At 43.9% G+C, this 21,396-nt stretch overlaps 1 non-coding gene across 1 annotated transcript; it reads right to left on the minus strand.

The window, feature by feature from the left end:
• Positions 1-20,244: 20,244 nt before the first annotated feature.
• LOC134570032 (small Cajal body-specific RNA 11) lies at positions 20,245-20,381 on the minus strand. Its single transcript, XR_010084685.1, has one exon. It is a non-coding gene; the product is annotated as a small Cajal body-specific RNA 11 (non-coding RNA).
• Between the last annotated feature and the right edge of the window lie 1,015 nt (positions 20,382-21,396).

A 21,396-nucleotide genomic window follows, 5' to 3' on the forward strand; every position in this document is an offset into this window, starting at 1 on the left:
TTAAACCATTCAAGTGGTAGGAAAGAGAGTGAAAGCATTGGAATGGCTGGCTTGATGAAATCCCTTGTTCTTTAACCATATTCCCTGAAAACAAATATTTTCTGGCAGCACAATATACACATTATACCCTTAACCCTATTTCCATGTGTCAGTTGCATAGATTGGCTGCTTCTGTTTCTATGCATTGTTCCATGTCTGCTCCCTTATTCTCCATGTGCGCTTTCTCTAGTGACATACAGAGACACTTTCTTGTCAAATAATACTCCTGTTCCTGACACAGCTACATGATACATGAGGCTTGGAGTCTCCACGTCAGAGGAACTGCCTGCATTTAGTTTTCCAGTCACATAGCATTCTGATGTTTGGAGAGTTTTATCTCTTATGGTTTGTGTGATTTCAGAACGTTTTCCAGGTCACGGCTCTGTGGCGCTTTTCTAATTGATCACATGGTTCCCCTCCTCTCTCTTCATCCGACTCGCATTCTCTATTACACAGAGTGCTGCTATAGATAGGACCATGGAAAAAATATTAACATTATGTGAGCAATGAACAGCAACACATCGCATCTAATCCCGGGCCCTTGGAAATGTAACACGTAAAGTCTGGGCCTTGCCTAACCATCTATGAAATATTGGTTATATCAATAACACTTCAGATTAATTTACCAATTATAATGCTATAATTTCTGTCATCTTAATGTATTATGTATTCATTAGAAACACTTTATTTCTCATATTTGTTTTACTCAGATTCCTTGAAAAGGGACAGTTTCCCTGTTTTGCATTTCTGGGCTGTATTGTGTACAAATTAAGCAGAACCCGGCATCACTGATTACAATGGCTACTTAGTGTAAGGACTAACTGTCTGTTAAACTGATATTATATATATGTGTGTGTGTGTGAGAAAACAATTAGGGTTTGTTCTCCTTAGTGAGAATTGTGGAATAAGAATGGCAAAGTATAGGCCAAAATAGCCAAATTGTAAAAAATATATGGTTGAGCTATTTTTCAGGTCATCTACTTTGACCTAAAAAGTCTTATTCTCAGCAGTTCCCGGTTTCGTAAATGGCCCACTGGATTGAGGTCTAGCCCAAGGGAAGCAACCTCTGGATTCCCGATGTGCTTTACATTTCTTACAATGCTCTGTCAGGAGAAGGCTTGCTTGCAAAGAACCAAAAAAAGATGTAAACAACATAATCCAGAGGACAGAGATTGCCTATCTATGAGCTAACACCGACTGCAAGTCAATATTATAACTCTGAGCAGTTTGTATACTGGGAATCCTTCAAGTTTTACCTTTTAAGAGAGAAAGTAGATGCCACCATTTTGTATCCTTAGTAAAATGTACATATATACCTTTGATGTATCGTGTTGCCCAGGAGTAGCGGAAGTTTAAGCGCAAGGCTTAATTTGGTATTTATATGTCTTTGATTATACATGCTGTTTTATCATGGTCCATTTGAACTTTGCCTGCCAGTTAACACTGAATGTGGGTGAAGAGGCAGCATTCAGCATAGGGCTCCATGTATAGGTTTTATCTGGTTTACTGGCTCCTTAACTAAAAATATCTGACTTTGCTAAACGTTAAAGTCTGAGCAGTACAAATTAGCCAAATAGTTTGATATTTAGGACAAAATAGGTGAACTAAAAATGCATCTAAGTTTTCCGATCATCTATTGAAACCTAAAATGTTTAATTTAACTGTGAATTTCTGACAATTGATATTTTAGTCAATAATACAATAAAAGTCAAATTAAATGACATTACAGATAATTTAGGTTATGTTCCTCAGTCCTCAGATCTATAGATATCAGAAGCCAGGAATGAGCCAACGGTATCTGACACCAAAGTGTAGAACTATTCAGTTCCATTTTCCCAATAAAGGCCCTCAGAGTAAAGATAGTCCTCAAAACTCTAGGGAAATTTGATTGCTAGTAACGATGATTAAAGGATCATTTCAGAATACAGCTCACTGAAATAGTTATGGTACCATGAACACACTGGCACCCCCATTATAATTAATTAAACTGTTTTTGGACAGTTTGACTTCTTACCTGGAGTCCCAGAGGGCACCACTCCTTGCCACCAGTACCAAGGGCCAGGGCCGGACTGGGTATGAAAACCAGCCCTGGAAAAAAATACATACCAGCCCCATAGCATTGCGGAGTCATCAGAATTCAGCTTAACAGCCCATTAAAATGCGGACGCATATAACGCCGTAACAGCGTTAAAGGGACACTATAGTCACCCAGACCATTTCAGCTCAATGAAGTGGCCTGGGTGCAATGTCCCTCAGGTTTTAACCCTTCACATGTAAACATAGCAGTTTCAGAGAAACTGCTACATTTACATTTGCGGTTAATCCAGCCTCTAGTGGCTGTCTTCCGGAAAGACACTAGAGGCGCATCTGCGACGCTGGAGGCACATTTCACCTCCATCACGCAGAGTGTCCATAGGAAAGAATTGAGAAATGCTTTCCTATGGACACTTTGAATGCGCGCGCGGCCATGCGCATTCAGCTCCAGTGACGTCGGACGGGGGAGCTGACGTCAGACGGGGGAGCTGACGTCAGACAGGGAGGAGAGGTCACCAGCGCCGTGGGAGCCTGGCGCTGGATTAAGGTAAGTAACTGAAGGAATTTTAACCCCTTCAGCGCCACGGGAGGGGGACCCTGAGGGTGTGGGCACCCTCAGAGCACTAAAGTGTCAGGAAAACCGCTTTGTTTTCCTGACACTATAGTGATCCTTTAAGAGTTTAAGGGGTTATTTTGGCCTGGGGAAGCCAAATGGTTATACACCTATGCTCTAAACCAGGAATAGACATCCTTTGCCACTCCAGATGTTGTGGACTACACCTCCCATGATGCTTTGCAAGCCTTAATGGAGATGTAGTCAAAAAACAAAGGGAGTGTTGAAGGTTACCTACCCCTGCACTAAACCAAAAATATATAATACAGTTCCTACCCCATAACTATAATATTTAATGCTATAATATTTAATGCTCTCATCCAACCCCCTTCCCTCCACAGTTCCTAATAAATATATTACAAATATAATTCCCTAGCCCCCTCTATTTACATTTCCTTCTACACATACACACACACACATATATATATATATATATATATATATATATATATAAAATATTAATTGGGCCACAAATATAAATGTAAAAAATCTAATTATTGCCTCATCTCAAATTCCCAAGTCAGATCTTTCCCGTCCCCCTCTCCCCATCTAATACACTGCTGACCCCCTCCCCCTAATATACTGCTGTCACCCCCTCCTCTAATATACTGCTGACCCCTCCCTCCCCTAATACACAGTTGACCCCCCTCCCCTAATACATTACTGCCCCCCCTTTTCCCCTCCCCAATACATTACTGCCCCCTCCCCCCCTCCAATACATTACTGCCCTCCCCTCCCCATTACATTACTGCCCCCCTTCTTCCCCTCCCCAATACATTACTACCCCCCTTCCCCAATACATTACTGCCCTCCCCTCCCCCAATACATTACTGCCCTCCCCTTCCCAAATATATTACTGCCCCCCTCCCCTAAATACATTACTGCCCCCCCTCCCCTAAATACATTACTCCCCTCCCCAATACATTACTGTCCCCCCTCCCCTCCCCAATACATTACTGTCCCCCCTCCCCTCCCCAATACATTACTGCCCCCCTCCCCAATACATTACTGCCCTCCCCTTCCCCAATACATTACTGCCCTCCTCCCCAATACATTACTCCCCTCCCCAATACATTACTGCCCCCCCTCCCCTAAATACATTACTCCCCTCCCCAATACATTACTGTCCCCCCTCCCCTCCCCAATACATTACTGTCTCCCCTCCCCAATACATTACTGCCCCCTCTCCCCCTCCCCAATACATTATTGCCCCCCTCCCCAATACATTACTGACCCCCCTCCCCTCCCCCATACATTAATGACCCCCCTCCCCATACATTACTGACCCCCCCTCCCCTCCCCATACATTACTGACCCCCCCTCCCCTCCCCCATACATTAATGATCCCCCTCCTCTCCCCCATACATTAATGACCACCCCCTCCCCTCCCCAATATATTAATGACCACCCCCCCTCCCCTCCCCAATATATTAATGACCACCCCCTCCCCTCCCCAATATATTAATGACCACCCCCCCTCCCCAATACATTAATGACCACCCCCCCTCCCCAATACATTAATGACCACCCCCCTCCCCTCCCCAATATATTAATGACCACCCCCCCTCCCCTCCCCAATATATTAATGACCACCCCCCTCCTCAATACATTAATGACCACCCCCCCTCCCCTCCCCAATATATTAATGACCACCCCCTCCCCTCCTCAATACATTAATGACCACCTCTCCTCCCCTCCCCTCCCCAATACATTAATGACCACCCCCCTCCCCTCTCCAATACATTAATTAATTAATTAGGTCCCCCAAACCCCTTTATTCTTACCTTTACAAGTTCCAACAGCTCAGGGAAAAAAGGCCGCGATGCAGTTTCAGTAGAGCCGCCGCCGCGCAGCCGCCGGATGTGACGTCATGCCGTCATTTGCCGCTCACATCCGGCGGCTGACAGGAAGCAGCAGCGGCCGGCTCAGGTGTGTCTGCGGCCGCGCGGTTGTGGCTGCGGCCGCGCGGCCGCATACGGTAACAGAAATCTTAAAGCGGCCCAGGGCAGCCCAATGTTAAAGCGGCCCCAGGGCTGGCGGCCTACCGGGAAATTTCCCGGTATCCCGGTAGGCCAGTCCGGCCCTGCCAAGGGCAGAGAAATGGATGTTCGGCAGCAACAACAGCAATAGAGAGCAAATCAAATTGTTTTAAAAATGTTGTGACTCCTTACAAGGTTGGGGAGGTGATCCAGGGTACTCGTGGCTTCTCACCCAGCAGCCCCTGTCTCCCCCTCTCACCCAGCAGCCCCTGTCTCCCCATCTCACCTAGCAGCCCCTGCCTCCTCTCACCCTGTAGCCCCATGTCCCCACTCATACCCTGCAGACCTTGTCTCCCCCTCTCACCCCGCAGCCCCATGTGCCCCATCTCACACCCTGCCCCTCTCACCCAGCAGTCCCATGCCCCCTATCACCCAGCAGCCCCATGTCCCCTCTCATACCCTGCATCTTCTGTCTCACCCAGCAACACCTGCCCCCACCCACCAGCCCCTGACCCTCCACCCATCAACTCCTGTCCCCACCTCTCACTCAGCAGCCCCTGTCTCCCCCTTTTACCCTGCAGCCCCACGTGCCATTTCACACCCTGCCCTTCTTCACACCAGCAGCTCCATGTCCCCCCTCTTACCCAGCAGCATCTTATCCCCTCTCAAACCCTGCATCCAGTGTCTTCCCCTCTTACCCAACAGCCCCTGCCCCCCACCCAGCAGTCACTGTCCCCACTTCTCACCCACCTCTCACCCAGCAGCCACCCCTCTCTCCCCCAGCAGCCCCTGACCCCTCTCACCTAGCAGCACCATGTCCCCTCTCACACAGCAGCCCCATGTCCCTTTTCGCACTCTGCAGCCCCTTTCTCCCTCACACCCAGCAGCCCCATGTCCCCTCTCGTACCCAGAAGCCTCAGGACACCATCTCTCACCCTGCAGCCCCTGCTTCCCCCTCTCACCCAACTGTCCCCCCAGCAGCCACATTTGTCCCCTTCCCACACCCTGCAGCCCCATGTCCCCCTGCCACACTCAAGATCTCTTAATCCACACTCACACAACATCCCCTATCGTCTCCCCCTCACACACATCGCCTATCAGACCAATGCTACACATGAACTGCCCTGAAGGTTATTAAACAAATATGACCACTTTGGAGAGGCATGAATGTCATTGGTGATGACACAACAGTCACCCTCTTGGACCACGCTACTCTTGGGGCTGCTCTGCCTTTAAATGCCCAGGCTGAATTTTTGTCCCAGTCTGGCCCTGGTTATGGCACATTGACTGTTCCTTTAACTATAAAAACTGCATGTGTAGGTGGAGCATGTGTAGGTGGAGCACACAACCCATTCCCAACATCCTAAACCAGCCTAAAGATCTCCTTCAAATATATGTATGTGATGGCATTTGTATGTGTGCCTGTGTATTATGTGTGTATGAGCATCTGTATATAATGTGTGCATGTGAGAATAAATAAATGGTAAGATAAATATAAGATGTTGGATGCAGGGCGCTATGTGATTTGGTGGGTTGGCAGTGATGAGGTGTGTATGCCTATGTAAATATGCAGGTGGGTGAAAAGTAAAATGTGTCAGGGTGATTGTGATATTAAATTGCTTTATTGCGGCATTATTTAGTTAATCTAAGCCAATACTCTTGATGGATACTAGCAGAGCCAGAGGTTAGGTATTAAATAATTATAATCATTATCTAATATTAAATTGGAGTTTATAAATGGAAATGTATCTTATTACAGAAATCTAATTTATGAAGTCAGATGTCACAATGTGAAGTAATTATACGTTCTCCAGCCTAACCCTAACTAATTAAGATTTTGCATTATGTGTTTCGCATCAGGATTTCGCAACGTGTTTCGCATCAGGATTGTTTGCACAGACTCAGCTTTATTTATTTTAGAAGGCTCAGAAATGGACACAATGACCCAAGATAAACCTGCTTTATAAGTCATTTCTTTGAGGCTATATATTTATTTCAAGTGGCAGATCACATCTTGAAATCCCATACTGCATGCTGACTGACATCATAACGTGCATCAAAATCATAAATGTTCTCATGTCCCGTCTTGCCAGGGATTAGTAGGAGATACTCTCCTGAGCAGCAGCTGCTATTCAATCACTCTTTTGAAACTGATGTGATTCCAATCAAATTCTCTCTCCCTACCTCCTCTTCCAAAATATCACCAAAATGGGGTGGGGATGAATTAACGACAGATGCGTTTTGTTCGTTTTGTATTCTAACTCCCAGCAGTTTGGGGCAGGGACACTTTAATTTTAGAGGTGTGAGAGGGGTGATTTACAAATAATGCATGCAACTAAAATGTAATTCAGAACAGATACAATGCATTTTTTTACACAGACTTATTTCTAAACACATTTATTGTAGTTTAAAATACATTACTTTGAATATTATTGCTGTAGAGCTCTGTTATGTCCTCAAACACACCAACAATATGGAACTTGTAGTAAGGAAAGAGAAAATAGTGAATTGGGGCCAAAATAGGGATGGTCCCTCATATATAGTGTAGTTTGGGAGGTATGCTTATCCTAACTGATGTGCTAATATTATAGTCAACCCCATATTAATAATAAATATTTTATAAAGATAGGATCTTTATAAAAAACTCACTTTGATTGTTTTGGATAATCCCTGAAATTCCAACCCAGTCAAGAGATATACAGAGTATAAGACTACTTTGTCTCTGTATTTCTCCTCTGCCTGACTGTTTGACACAAGGCAGAGTCCAAGAGTCAATTTCCCCTAGCCGTCACTAGTGATAGCTGCAGGGTATTGGCGGTGTCTATGGAGCATCCCGCGGTCTCGCAGGATTCTTCATAGACCTCAATGCTCTTACATTCTCAAGAGTACAACAGTGACTCCAGCACTGAAGTGGACCTGCCGGAACACAATGGAAGGACAGGATCAGGTACGTTAACTCACTTTTACCTACCCCCATCCCCTCCCCCCCTCACCCACCGGATCACCAGTGGCGATGTCCCGTCTGTGTACTTTACAAATTCGTCAAAGTCCCTGAACGGTGACAGTGCTAATTTAAAGCAACTTTATCTCTAAACCTAGACCAAACCCTACTTTATTCCAAAAGGGTAAAAGGTAAACAATGAACAATACTGAAGCATGTATTTGAGGAAAAATAATAACACATCAGGTTTCTATTATTATGATGTTATTTAATGCCCTATGTAAAGCAACTCTTTGAATAATGTAATTGTATTATTTCAATCTATATTCATAAACTCCACACCTGCTGTACTTAACCTGTACTATTCCTTATAAGCCCTGCTGCAATAACCCCAAACTTGCAACATCTGTAAAATCTGTTTTGGTGTAAAATCTGTAGTCAATGCACTAACACCTTGCATCCCCAGAAATACCCCTACACTGTTTAGTATAATTAGCAGCAAACATGGTGCATTAACCCCTTAAGGAAACATGAAGGAAATATTCCATCATGATTCCCTTTAATTCCAGAAGTCGTGTCCTTAAGGGGTTAAAGAGGCAATGTCACAAATTATGTAGTGGAGGTGTTATTTCTCTCGTACTATTACAAGGAGTTCCGGGCTAAGAAAGAATGGCTGCCAAATTCAGAACCAGGGCTTCTCATGGATCCACTTGCATGTCCAGCCCTAGTTGCCCTCACCCAGCAATGCCACTGCATGTAGCTAATTGATCATTGCAATGATAAACATATCTCCTGAGGAAAATGAAAGGGCTCATATGTTTATTAACTATAACCCTGAATTGTGCAATTCTTCTCTCCAGTTATCTTGTCTCCTTGGTTTTCCCTGTTTTTAACATTTAAAAACATTTCTAAACTATTCTAAGGCACTAGAGATTTTACATATCCTTGAAATATCATTGTGCCTTCCTTTTCTGTTTGATCCGAGTTTTATTTTGTTCTTTATAATCTAGCAGTTTCTGATTCTTCACTGCTGGATATGAACCTGTGTCATCAGCCCTCATCTATTGCTTGTATTTTGACTCTGAATGTGACCTGCCAGCCCTAATCTCTTGCCTCTACTTCAACTAGAAATTATTGCCACCAGCCCTGACTTTACTTTCAGGAGCAACTTGAAGTTTTGGCTGCAGTTTCTGTCATCTGGCCCATTTTGTGCTGCTTCATGTCTGTTGTGTGAATGTTCAATGCGGATGCAATACATCCAAGCATAGACACTGGTAAAGGCTACCCTTCTTCGGTGGCAATACACAGACACTACATCACGATCATTTATCTAGTCTATTGGCATTACGTGGAACTAAAGTTCTATTTTTTAGTACTTATAAATGTGCCCATTAAGAGCCATTTCCTCTCTTTCTCTCTTCGTGACAAAAATTAAATCCAGAATAACAAAGCAAAAAAAAAAAAAAAAAGAGCAAACAAAGCAATTTATTCAAACAACACATGACAGGTTTAACAATCTTTCAGTTTGCCTTGAGGACTGGAAGACAAAGATATGAGCCTTTTTAATGTCTGAACAAACCACCGCTTTGCTTAATTCCAGATTATGGACTCTTCTGCTGCCCATCATGAAAAAGTGCCCAGATCAGGCAGATCAGAGGTATAAATATCCAGTCTTTACGATAAATACATTGGATATGGTGAAATCCTTGTGTTTAAAGCTGTCTTTTTAACATAGAAGTCACATTACCCAGACTTACACATCTCAAGGGGAAGTCAGATGAAGCTATAAATCCAATTGCACTTTATTGATTTTTAAATCTTATTTCTTGAGGGGATTATGTCATAAAACAAAACGGAAGAAGCACAATTGGGACATCCACTCAAGATGCACTATAATTCTACTACCTGCTTTTTACCACTCATAAAAAGGCGATATGAATTGTCTTTTTCTGCATTTTGTAATGTTTTTTTTTTTTAATGCTTGCAATTAGTAGAGATTGGACGATACGGACAATAAAAGACTTTGCCTGCTCCCTTTATTGGGTGAGATGGGAGTGCTCCTCTGGACTTTGCACTAAGACACTGCATCAGTGTTAATATAATGTTTTGTTCCTCTTATTTCATTGAAACGAAAGCATGTGTCCTTGAGGAGATCACACACAAGATTGTAAATCCTAATGGGAAGCGGGGTATTTACTCATAGAAAATAATTCAATATGTGCATTGTGGGTAAATGTCATTTCGTAGGATGGGTAATATGATTACAATACGACTTTATGAATGTCAGTGAATCAGAGGCATAGATGTGTTTATTGTAAAATATAACCCGAGGCTTTGGTGACTAATTATTTCTGAATGGCCAACTTAAAACTGCCAAGGCCATCTCTTGGGCAGATAACAGTAATCAGTTTGGAGCATGATGACTCAGAGGTGCTACTTTTAAAGTACCACTATCACTAAAACATTAAAAATACTGTATCACTATTTATTCAATCTGGTTTGAAAATGTTTTTTACATGTGTATTGGTAAAAGTTTTTTTACTCCTTAATTTCCATAATATTTGCCTCCTATTCATACACATAATTCATCCTCATTGTGTTTCCGATAAGTGGAAAAACAACATATAATGTAGCTGAATCTGTCACCCTGGATGGGAGTGGGGAGTATGGACAAACAGTAGTGTATGTTTGAGTACAGGGGATCTAGTGTGTGCATAGTGGATCCAGGCTGTGTATGTCTGCCATGTAATGTGTGTAGATGAGCCAGAATGTCTAGGGGATCTAGTGTGTGTTTTTGTAGAGGATCTAGTGTGTGTGGGGGATCCAGAGTGTGTATAACGGATGTAATGTGCGTGTGTCTGGAATGTAGTGTATGTAACTGGTGCAGTGTGTGTATCAGGGATGTAGTGTGTAAGTGGTAGAGAGTGTGTTCAGGGGATCTAGTGTGTAGTGGTGCAGTGTTTGTATGAGGAGTTCAATATGTGCACATGAGGGGTGTAGTGTGTGTGTGTGTGGGGTGCAGTATGTATGTGTGAGGGGTGCAGTGTGTGTGTGTGTTGGGTGGTACTGTGTGTGGTGGGGCGCAGGTGTGAGCTAAGCAAATATATATACACACACATATATATATATATATATATATATATATATATATATATATATATATATATAATCCACAATCCTGCACTCACATTCGTAGTAGAAGTGCCACGGTGCTCTTTCAGCCAAATCAACATAAATCTCCAGGAAGAAAGGCACACGCTGGGCTTTTTGAAGAAAATTATTCGTCTTTATTCATAATACACGGGTTATAGCAAATTGACGTTTCAGTCCATCATAGGACATTCATCAGGATAGTATCTAGTGTTATAATTATATGTATAAATATTAAATATGTTATATTGCTATTTACAGTTAGGTTCAGAAATATTTGGACACTGACACAAGTTTTTTTATTTCGGCTGTTTACCAAAATAAATTAAAGTTACAGTTAAATAATGACTATGGGCTTAAAGGTCCATAGGCAGGGATTATTCCACCCAGGCGCATGCATTGGAGCTCTATTGAAGGTCCAGAAAAGTGTGAGTGCACATCTTTTATCTTACCAATCACAACTACAGTTTTAAAGTACTATATTATTATTTTTTCTCTGGTTCTCTCCACATATACCTTTCAAGGATTACTGAAGAGCTGCACCTACCACCCCGTTTTTATCCAGTTTTCTGATTGTAAAATAGAGACTCCGTATTGGTGTTTTAGCTGATTGTGGACTATTGTCATCTTGCTCCAGCGCTGAATTTTATTTTTGTGTTATTGTCTAGAGAAGTCTTAAATGCAAGCATCAGAGGTGGGAGTACAAGCAGAGGATAGACGCAGGTCTTCGGCAGAGCGTAGGAGCCTAGACAGGACATACTTGTGTATTAGGAAGGATAGATAGGTGGGAGTAGCATTATGTAGAGATTTGAAAGCAAGAACCAGAATTTTATATTGAACCCTATATCATACGGGAAGCCAATACAGGGACTGACAGAGGGGTGAGGCGTTAGTCGCATGTGGTGTTAACGAAATGCTTTTGAGATGGAAGCTGCAGGATTTGGCAATTGACTGGATATGCGGGGTGAAGGAGAGGTCAGAGTCAAAGAGAACACCTAGGCAGCTAGCCTGCATGGTGGAGATGATGGTAGCACCATTAACGTGGAGGGAGACAGACACGGGAGTAGCAACACTTGAGGGAGGGAAAAAATAGAAGATCTGTTTTGGACAAGCTGAGCTTAAGGAAGTGGGCAGCCATCCAGTTATAAATAGCAGAGAGGCAATCAGAGACATTAGTCAAGAGGGGCGGGGAGAGATCAGGGGAGGAGAGATAGATTTGTGTGTCATCCGCATAGAAGTGATATTGGAAGCCAAAGGAGCTGATGAGTTTACCAAGTAAAGCAGTATAGATTGAGAACAGTAGGGGACCAAGTACTGAACCTTGGGGGACACAGAGAGAGAGAGGTTGGGAGGAAGAGGCAGAGCCAGAGAAAGAGACACTAAAAGAGCGCTGGGTGAGGTAGGAGGAGCACAAAAAGAGCAGAGCAGGAAGAGCTCAGTTCCCTCACCACCTCCATTAAGCGCCTGCCCATCAAACCACCTACCCAGTAGAGCCCGCAGAAGCCAGCAGCCCCAGCAAGCAGCCCAGCCAGCCCAGCAGTATTCAGGGGCAGGATCCAAAGGTAGGGAGGCTGGGTGGATTTAAATTTTAAAGATTAATAATAATAATTGGTGAGTGTATGAGAAAGTGTGTGTGTGTGGCTGTCAGTGAATGTGTGTATCTGTCAGTGTGTGTGTCTGTCAGTGAGTATGTCTGTGTCTTTCAGTTAGTATGTCTGTGTCTGTCAGTAAGTGTGTCTGTGCCTGTCAGTGAGTATGTCTGTGCCTGTCACTGAGTGTGTCTTTCTGTCAGTGAGTATGTCTGTGTCTGTCAGTGAGTGTGTCTGTCAATTAGTGTGTCTGTGTCGGACAGTGAGTATGTTTGTGCCTGTCACTGAGTGTATCTGTCTGTGAGTGTGTGTATGTCAGTGTGTGTGTGTGTCTGTCATTTAGGTATGTCTGTGTCTTACAGTGAGTATGTCTGTGTCTGTCAGTTGTGTGTCTGTCAGTGAGTATGTCTGTCACTGTGTCCGTCTGTCAGGGAGCGTGTGTGTGTTTATGGGTGTCTGTCAGTGAGTGTGTATATGTCTGTCAGTGTGTGTGTAGCTGTCAGTGTGTGTCTGTTAGTGAGTGAATGTGTGTGTCCTTCAGAGTGTGTCAAATCAGTGAGGATCGTTGTGTCAGTGTGTGTCTTTCAGTGAGTGTATATCAGTGAATGTGTATCTGAGAGTGTGTTCCTGTCAGTGAGTGGGTGTGTCAGTGCGTGTGTGTGTCTGTCAGTGAAAGTGGGGGTTGTTTAAACAGTGTGTGTGCCAATCACTGTGTATCTGTCAGAGAGTGTATGTCAGTGCAGGTGTCAATGAGGGCGTGCGTCTGTCAGTCAAAAAAGTGGCCTTGACACAAATGATGGTGCAAATTTAGATTAGGGGGTGCCTGAAATTAGTCATGCCTAGGGCAGCACAAGTCCAAGATACACCACTGTTCCTTATACCTTCTTCTTTATTCCTTATTTTGAAAAGTCATAGCCCCTCACCAGTTATATCTCCTGTTTCCTTACCCTGCCTTTCTCTTATTCATATTGAGGAAGAAGGATGACCTAATATATATCGTACTTGAAATTAATATAGCTTTCCAAGTTTCCCTGTGTAGTATAGCAATTCACAGGGAAAAATATTAAAATGGCGAGCTGGTACGTTAGAGAGGATCATGGAATCATCGTCACGATGGCAGTGTTCATTTGTGCTGCCAAATAAAGGAAGTATTTCTATGTGTTTACCTGCCTTTTTTGTCAATTTCACCTCAGCAAACAGCACAGTACAGTATTTGCAAACAAAAACAACAATACAGGGAGTGCAGAATCATTAGGCAAGTTGTATTTTTGAGGCAACTTAACAAAAAACAAATATATACCCATTTCAATTATTTATTTTTACCAGTGAAACCAATATAACATCTCAACATTCACAAATATACATTTCTGACATTCAAAAACATAACAAAAACAAATCAGTGACCAATATAGCCACCTTTCTTTGCAAGGACACTCAAAAGCCTGCCATCCAGGGATTCTGTCAGTGTTTTGATCTGTTCACCATCAACATTGCGTGCAGCAGCAACCACAGCCTCCCAGACACTGTTCAGAGAGGTGTACTGTTTTCCCTCCTTGTAAATCTCACATTTGATGATGGACCACAGGTTCTCAATGGGGTTCAGATCAGGTGAACAAGGAGGCCATGTCATTAGATTTTCTTCTTTTATACCCTTTCTTGCCAGCCACGCTGTGGAGTACTTGGACGCGTGTGCAAAAAAATCATGTTTTTCTTGAAGGATGCAGACTTCTTCCTGTACCACTGCTTGAAGAAGGTGTCTTCCAGAAACTGGCAGTAGGACTGGGAGTTGAGCTTGACTCCATCCTCAACCCGAAAAGGCCCCACAAGCTCATCTTTGATGATACCAGCCCAAACCAGTACTCCACCTCCACCTTGCTGGCGTCTGAGTCGGGCTGGAGCTCTCTGCCCTTTACCAATCCAGCCACGGACCCATCCATCTGGCCCATCAAGACTCACTCTCATTTCATCAGTCCATAAAAACTTAGAAAAATCAGTCTTGAGATATTTCTTGGACCAGTCTTGACATTTCAGCTTGTGTGTCTTGTTCAGTGGTGGTCGTCTTTCAGCCTTTCTTACCTTGGCCATGTCTCTGAGTATTGCACACCTTGTGCTTTTGGGCACTCCAGTGATGTTGCAGCTCTGAAATATGGCCAAACTGGTGGCAAGTGGCATCTTGGCAGCTGCACGCTTTACTTTTCTCAGTTCATGGGCAGTTATTTGCCGCCTTGGTTTCTCCACACGCTTCTTGTGACCCTGTTGACTATTTTGAATGAAACGCTTGATTGTTCGATGATCACGCTTCAGAAGCTTTGCAATTTTAAGAGTGCTGCATCCCTCTGCAAGATATCTCACTATTTTTGACTTTTCTGAGCCTGTCAAGTCCTTCTTTTGACCCATTTTGCCAAAGGAAAGGAAGTTGCCTAATAATTATGCACACCTGATATAGGGTGTTGATGTCATTAGACCACACCCCTTCTCATTACAGAGATGCACATCACCTAATATGCTTAATTGGTAGTAGGCTTTCGAGCCTATACAGCTTGGAGTAAGACAACATGCATAAAGAGGATGATGTGGTCAAAATACTCATTTGCCTAATAATTCTGCACTCCCTGTATATGTGAACACAACCCAGTGAAGAAAATATATATATATATAATTTGAAGCAAACCGGGACTTCCCTTTATATTTTAGGTGAAGTATCCAGGTGAACCCCGAAGACTTCCTCTTGTCTTCAATAGATATGTGCAAATAGAATAGGGGACAATAGGATGTAAACGATAAAAGCGCTCTTAGGGTGCCTCTCCCGGTGTGATGGGGGGCTAGCCGGTATTTCTGATCCCCTATGGATCCTTGTTTCACCAAAAGACATCCACAGGTCAGGGTTCAGTAGTAAAAAAAAAAAAATTATTCAAATAAAAGGTGTAGTCACCATTTCAGCATAGGATATAAGTAACAAAAAAGTTGTCCTACGCGTTTCGTTCTATAAGAACTTCCTCAGGGACCACAATTAAAAACAATAACCATGTATCAATATACAATACATAAATGAACATATCCTATAAGAACTTCCTCAGGGACCACAATTAAAAACAATAACCATGTATCAATATACAATACATAAATGAACATATCCTAGAGGCACTAGAGGCACCTCTGTTGCACTGACCAAGTAAAACTTGGTCACATGGCACAGAAGCCCCATAGAAAAGCATTGATTCAAGCAGGCCCCTCGTTAGCCACTCTTCAGCCATCAATTTGACAACACCTCCCCACCAGCAAGGTATCTGCTCCTGTAGAAAGGGGTGCTCTGTGCACCACCTGGTCACCTGGATTGGACCATCCCCCACTTAGCACACTTCTATTGTCAACCCATCTTCTTTCATAGAGTGTGTATCACATTTATAGAGCTCCAGCACATTCCGCAGTGCTGTACAATTAGGGTATAAAAAAAAAAAAATACAAAAAACGTACGATATACACAGACCAATACAAAAGGCAAAGAGGGCCCTGCTCGGGAGTTATATATAGAGATATAGCCATTAAAGCTCTATTTTACAAAGTGCTTAGTTAGATAGCCCATGAGCTTACAATCGAAGGTTCCTAGGTTTAAGCAAGCGTAGAGTGTGAGGCGGAAAGGTTTCACATTTAGATATACGGAGGAAATTAAAGGAGATGGGTCAGGTGAGACCTTGGTTACAATATCTCCAGGGTGGTAAATTTCTGGGAAAGTATATTTAGCTTCAGGTGAAAGAACTCAACGCTGTCAACTGAATAGAAATTGCCTGCACTGTTTCTATTGATTTTTATGGGTCTGGTTTCTTGTGGACAATAGATTTACTGCTACACAATGAGGTTATTAAATGAGGACTGTGAGCAAAACACCTGCAGTACTCTTTTATGGAGTCTAAGGCAACTAAGTTAATCCTTACATTCTGTTATTTGTGCATCATTTAGTGTTAAATTCCTGTTATCGCCCATTAGTGTGGATGTCACAGATTAAATCAGTCCAATGTAATGTTTAATATACTGTACGCCCTCTAATACCTATTTTTTACATGTGACACAAATAACATAACTTGATGCATTTCAACCTGTGACTGGATCAATACTGTTCTACTTTGCTCCTTTCTTTTCTGTTTGAACCCCACCCATAGAATTTCTATTTTTGGGGGCATGATCAAGTAGGGGTCCGTGACATCACATATGCTCACTCATTATACTATTATGCATAATTAATTAGACAATTACATTTGATGTAAATTTTGCTCTATGCCCAACCAAAATGTTCTGATAATCCCTAATCTACAAGGGTTACTTCAACCCCCATGGGCACTTGCTTTAGGAAGTGGTCATGGTGGTAGGAGTCTGTATATGTAGCATTTCAACTTGAAATGTTGCAAATGCAGTAGTATTTTTCATATTGTTCTTGGGACTAGTTAAACCCACACACATGACTTAGGTAGGTCGGGACTCTGTTCTGGGTTGCCTAATGTTAATCCTGTGCAACGATTAGTCTGTTGTCACTGGTGACAGGTGTAACAAGCTTGCAAGGGGAAGCTGACCTCTCCCTTTCATTTAATCTCTCCTGCCTCCTTTTTTTTTCTTTCTCTCCCCTTTCCACCTGTTCTATTAGAAGCATTTGATTGGACCGCGCAAGGCCCTTGGTGACATCATAAAAGACGTGGAAGGCAGTGCTGGGAGCCAAATGAAGATGTAATAATTTAACCATAGTTCCAATGTTTTAACTAGATATTGTGTGTCTTAATCCGAACTCTGATTCTATATTCTTAATGACGTTTATTAATGAATTTCAACTTTAATCACTTTTAGCGTAATATGTAATATTTTTGTGCCCACTTCTTTTTAACAGTAAGCTCATTACACCTGGCTGTATTATCATAATAAATCATAAGAACTAAATAATATGCATCAACCTCAGAGGAAGATGGGGAAGGAGGGGGAAATAGAATGTAATTTACATATATGTAAGGTCACAGTGCTCAAAATAAAAGGTTTAGAATATCTTAATAATATAGTTAATTTTTTGGAATGATATTGCTATGAATTCTAAAATAACGAGGTAGAAGAACACACTGTCCTCTGTCCTGTCAATAAATGTAATTTAATCACATGACAGAAGGATTCATATTTTGCATAATCTTCCTTTACTACTCCATAGCAGAAAAGACATATAGAGAAAAAAGGAACCAATCAGAGATAGACAGAGAGTATAAGATATGCTTTCCATTTAGTCACCTCCTCTTTCTTTGCTGCTCCATCACAAGTCAGGTCAGAATATTGTGTGTGTACACTATGTTGGCTTGGCTTGTTATATTTACTTAATTTTACTTATTTACTTGTTTGATTTCTTTCTTTTCTTACTGTATATGTATTTTTGTAGGGTTATATCTGATAGTGGGGACGCTGGTCAGGGTGAGCCCCTGATTTATAAATGTACCCTAGCTTATGCTAGCTGCTACTTTTACTGGAATACTTCTATACTAATATTACTGGGGGTGAGCCCCCCATCATATTGTTACATACCCTGGTACCTTACCTTGCCAAAATATTGGCTATTTGATCTGTCTGTCACTGTTGCAGCTCCTATGATTGGCCTGTTTGTGCCACCGTACCTCCCTGCTACAGGTACCTGTCAAGGTTAGTATTAACCTAGGGCTGGTTCAGCCGGTCAGGTTTATACCTAGTAACCCGGCTCGGGCTGAGCCCCCATATACCACTGCCGAGTGGAGCTGTACATGCAGTCCCCTGTTACCTGGGTGACCCCCAGCGTTGCCTCTACATACATTACTATGGGTCGCATTCTTGACCACCATAACCCCTAGCAGTCCCTGCTACCAATTTGCCTATTTACTCACAAATCTATTGGGTGAGCCCCAAGTATACTGGGTGTTAATAATGGAAGACTCAGATGCCCTCAGACCTCCAGGCAGTAATCGACTAGGCAGTTGCCACTTCTGTGGAGTGAACAGAGACAAAACAGCCACTCAAGACGCAACCAAAGCGCCCGCTAAACGCTCCAAACAGAGATACGTCTAGGAGGAGTCCAACTCCTCTTCCAAGGAGCTAGGCCACCCTGCTAAGTGCCACTGGATAGGCAAAGGGTCAAAAATCAAAACCCGCTAAGGGTAAAGCTCCCCTAAAGAAGGGAAAACGTACATGGCCTGTAAACCCTCCAAATCATGACGCTTCCTCAGATGAGGAGCAGGAGGTGTCCCACCATCACTATCGTTTCTCGATGAGTGGCAAGCAGAAGATCCCCATCCTAATCATGGGATTTAGAGTCCCAACTCCTTTGTGAAGGAGATCTTTCTGGGTGAGCCCCAGCATGTGCGTGATGTGGAGGAAGAGCTGGTTTTGGCACAGCCGGATGGCGAGAATTTTTTTGACGCCACGGGCCAACGCTGTTTGACCCGAGAAACATTTGCCACCCACACTCGGGAGATTGGACACATGCACTTCTGGCTACGGAAGGCACTGTACAAGGAGGTCCGCAAGCAGCTGAGATCAGAGTGCACTCCGGATAAGGTTGCCTATACCCCAGAATTTGACCAGATGATGCTGGCCTTCATGGCATGAGGGGGTAGAGACCAAAGGAAAGGGGTCAAAAAAGGGTTCAAGGGGGCCCAGGATAAGCTCCTTGATGCTGTTGGGCCACTCGCCCAGGTTCTGACCCTAACGGTTGAGGCATACCCCAAGGCTGACTCCTTTCAGCAGACAATGCGCGCGGTGGGGCGCACAATGTTCGTGAGTGAACCCAGAGATGTTTTGCTTTCTGGGCAACACAAATGTTGCCCTCTTTTTGGAGAGATGCCGGGCAACCTTATTCCAAATTAATGGAAATTGGTAAACCTCAGGGCTAAAGAATTGGGCCCACAGGCACAAGGAAATTATTTGGTGAGCCTTTCATGAAAGGCTAATGCTTAGTCAGAATAATCTAACCCTTGGAGGTCACAGGTTCAATTCCCCAGCAGGGTTGACTCAGCCCTTCAGCCCTTTGAGGTAGATAAGAGTTACATCAATAGGATGCCCTGGGAAACTAGAAAATATCTGAATGTCTCTTTTCTAGTTGAACATTTTTACATACCACCATTTCAAGATGGAAGGTATCCATCTATTGCAGCACCTCCAGCAAGGAGGAGACTGGTTTACTTACTGGGCTTAAAGCGGCACTGTCATGCCGAACTTACCTTTCATCAATCTCTTCCTCTTCTCCCCCTCTCTCGGGATCTGTTATTCTTTTCTTCCTGTCTTCTTTAGTTTTCTTTAAAATCATAAGACAAAGTAGGGACTCTTTGTCTTATGAAGGATTCCTCCGCTTGACCAGCTCTGACCAGCGGAGGAGCAAAGTGTGCTTCATTTCCGCTGGTCAGAGCAATTTTCCCATGATCCCTAGCTTTCCTCCCTGTTCCCACAATGCTTCCTGTCAGTATTGCCGAAAGTCCTGTCACTTAGACAGAACGCCGGCAAAACTGCCGAATTGCATCCTAACAGAATGAGAAGAGTTTCTCCATTGGTGTTAAGATGCAATTCGGTACTTTGATCGTATCGGAATTTCATGAATGAAACTCCGATCCTATTCATTGCCGCGGCTGCATCTTGCAGCCGCTTAGTAGATAACTCCCTAATTCCCATGGTATCAGGGAGCTATCTACTAAAAGGCTGAAAGACCTAAACTGGTCTTTCAGCCAACTTTACTAATACTAAGTAAAGATGACTTATTATTAGTAAATAATATGCCCCTACTCGCTATACCGCGAGTAGGGGCATGTCTAGTAAGCAGTGAGCAGCCTGTGGCTCACTGTAAAAAAAAAAATATTGCCCCCCACCCCTAAACGACGGGTGGGGGCCGTAAAGTAAAATAAGGGAGGGAGACCTATTGTCCCCCCCCGGTCCCCACCCCTGAGCGGTGGGTGGGGGCCATAAAGATAATGAGGGGGGGGAACCTACTGTCCTCCCCCCCCGGCCCCCACCCCTGGGCGGGTGGGGGCCATAATAGTAGTAGGGGGGGGACCTACTGTCCTCCCCCCGGCCCCCACCCCTGGCCGTCTGGTGGGGGCCATAATGGTAATAAGAGGGGGGGGACCTACTGTCCTCCCCACCCCGGCCCCCACCCCTGGGCGGCGGGTGGGGGCCATCATAGTAATAAGGGGGGGAGGACCTACTGCCCCCCCCGGCCCCCACCCCTGGGCGGCGGGTGGGGGCCATCGTGGTAATAAGGGGGGGGGGACCTACCGTCCTCCCCCCGGCCCCCACCCCTGGGCGGCGGGTGGGGGCCATAATAGTAATAAGGGGGGGGACCTACTGTCCTCCCCTCCCCGGCCCCCACCCCTGGGCAGCGGGTGGGGGCTATAACGATAATGGGGGGGGACCTACTGTCCTCCCCCCGCCCCCACCCCTGGGCGGCGGGTGGGGGCACTAAGTAAATTCCCCCCCCATCAAGGTGACTAGTGGTCCTCAAGCCCCTAGTCACCCACCCCCCACCCAAATAAAAAATGCCCCTACCTACCCCCCTCACCCTAAAAAATAGTGAGGGGGGAATAAAATTGCTAACCTGTAAAGTAAAATTAAACTTACCATTCAACGTCTTCTTTTTTCTAAAATCTTAATTTTTCAGCCCCAAAAAATGGCAAATAAAAAGCGAGCGCAAAAAAAAAAACCTGACGAAAAAGAAAAAACCCGAGCACACAAAAAAATAATCCATCTTCACTCATGGAGGGCTCCGCGCAGACTGAGCTCCGCACGGCGGGGGAAGGCTTATAAAGCCTTGCCCCGCCCTGCAATTAGGCTAAGAACACTCTGATTGGTGGGTTTAAGCCAATCAGAGTGCTCTTTGTCATTTTACAAGCGTGGGAAAGTTCTTTGGAATTTTCCCATGCTTCTAAAATGACACAGAGCACTGTGATTGGATGGCTTGAAATCCATCCAATCACAGTGCTCTGTGTCATTTTACAAGCGTGGGAAAGTTCTTTGGAATTTTCCCACACTTGTAAAATGACACAGAGCACTGTGATTGGATGGCTTGAAATC

This window comes from Pelobates fuscus, chromosome 7 (assembly GCF_036172605.1).
Source record: "Pelobates fuscus isolate aPelFus1 chromosome 7, aPelFus1.pri, whole genome shotgun sequence".
In the NCBI taxonomy this organism is placed as follows: Eukaryota; Metazoa; Chordata; class Amphibia; order Anura; family Pelobatidae; genus Pelobates; species Pelobates fuscus.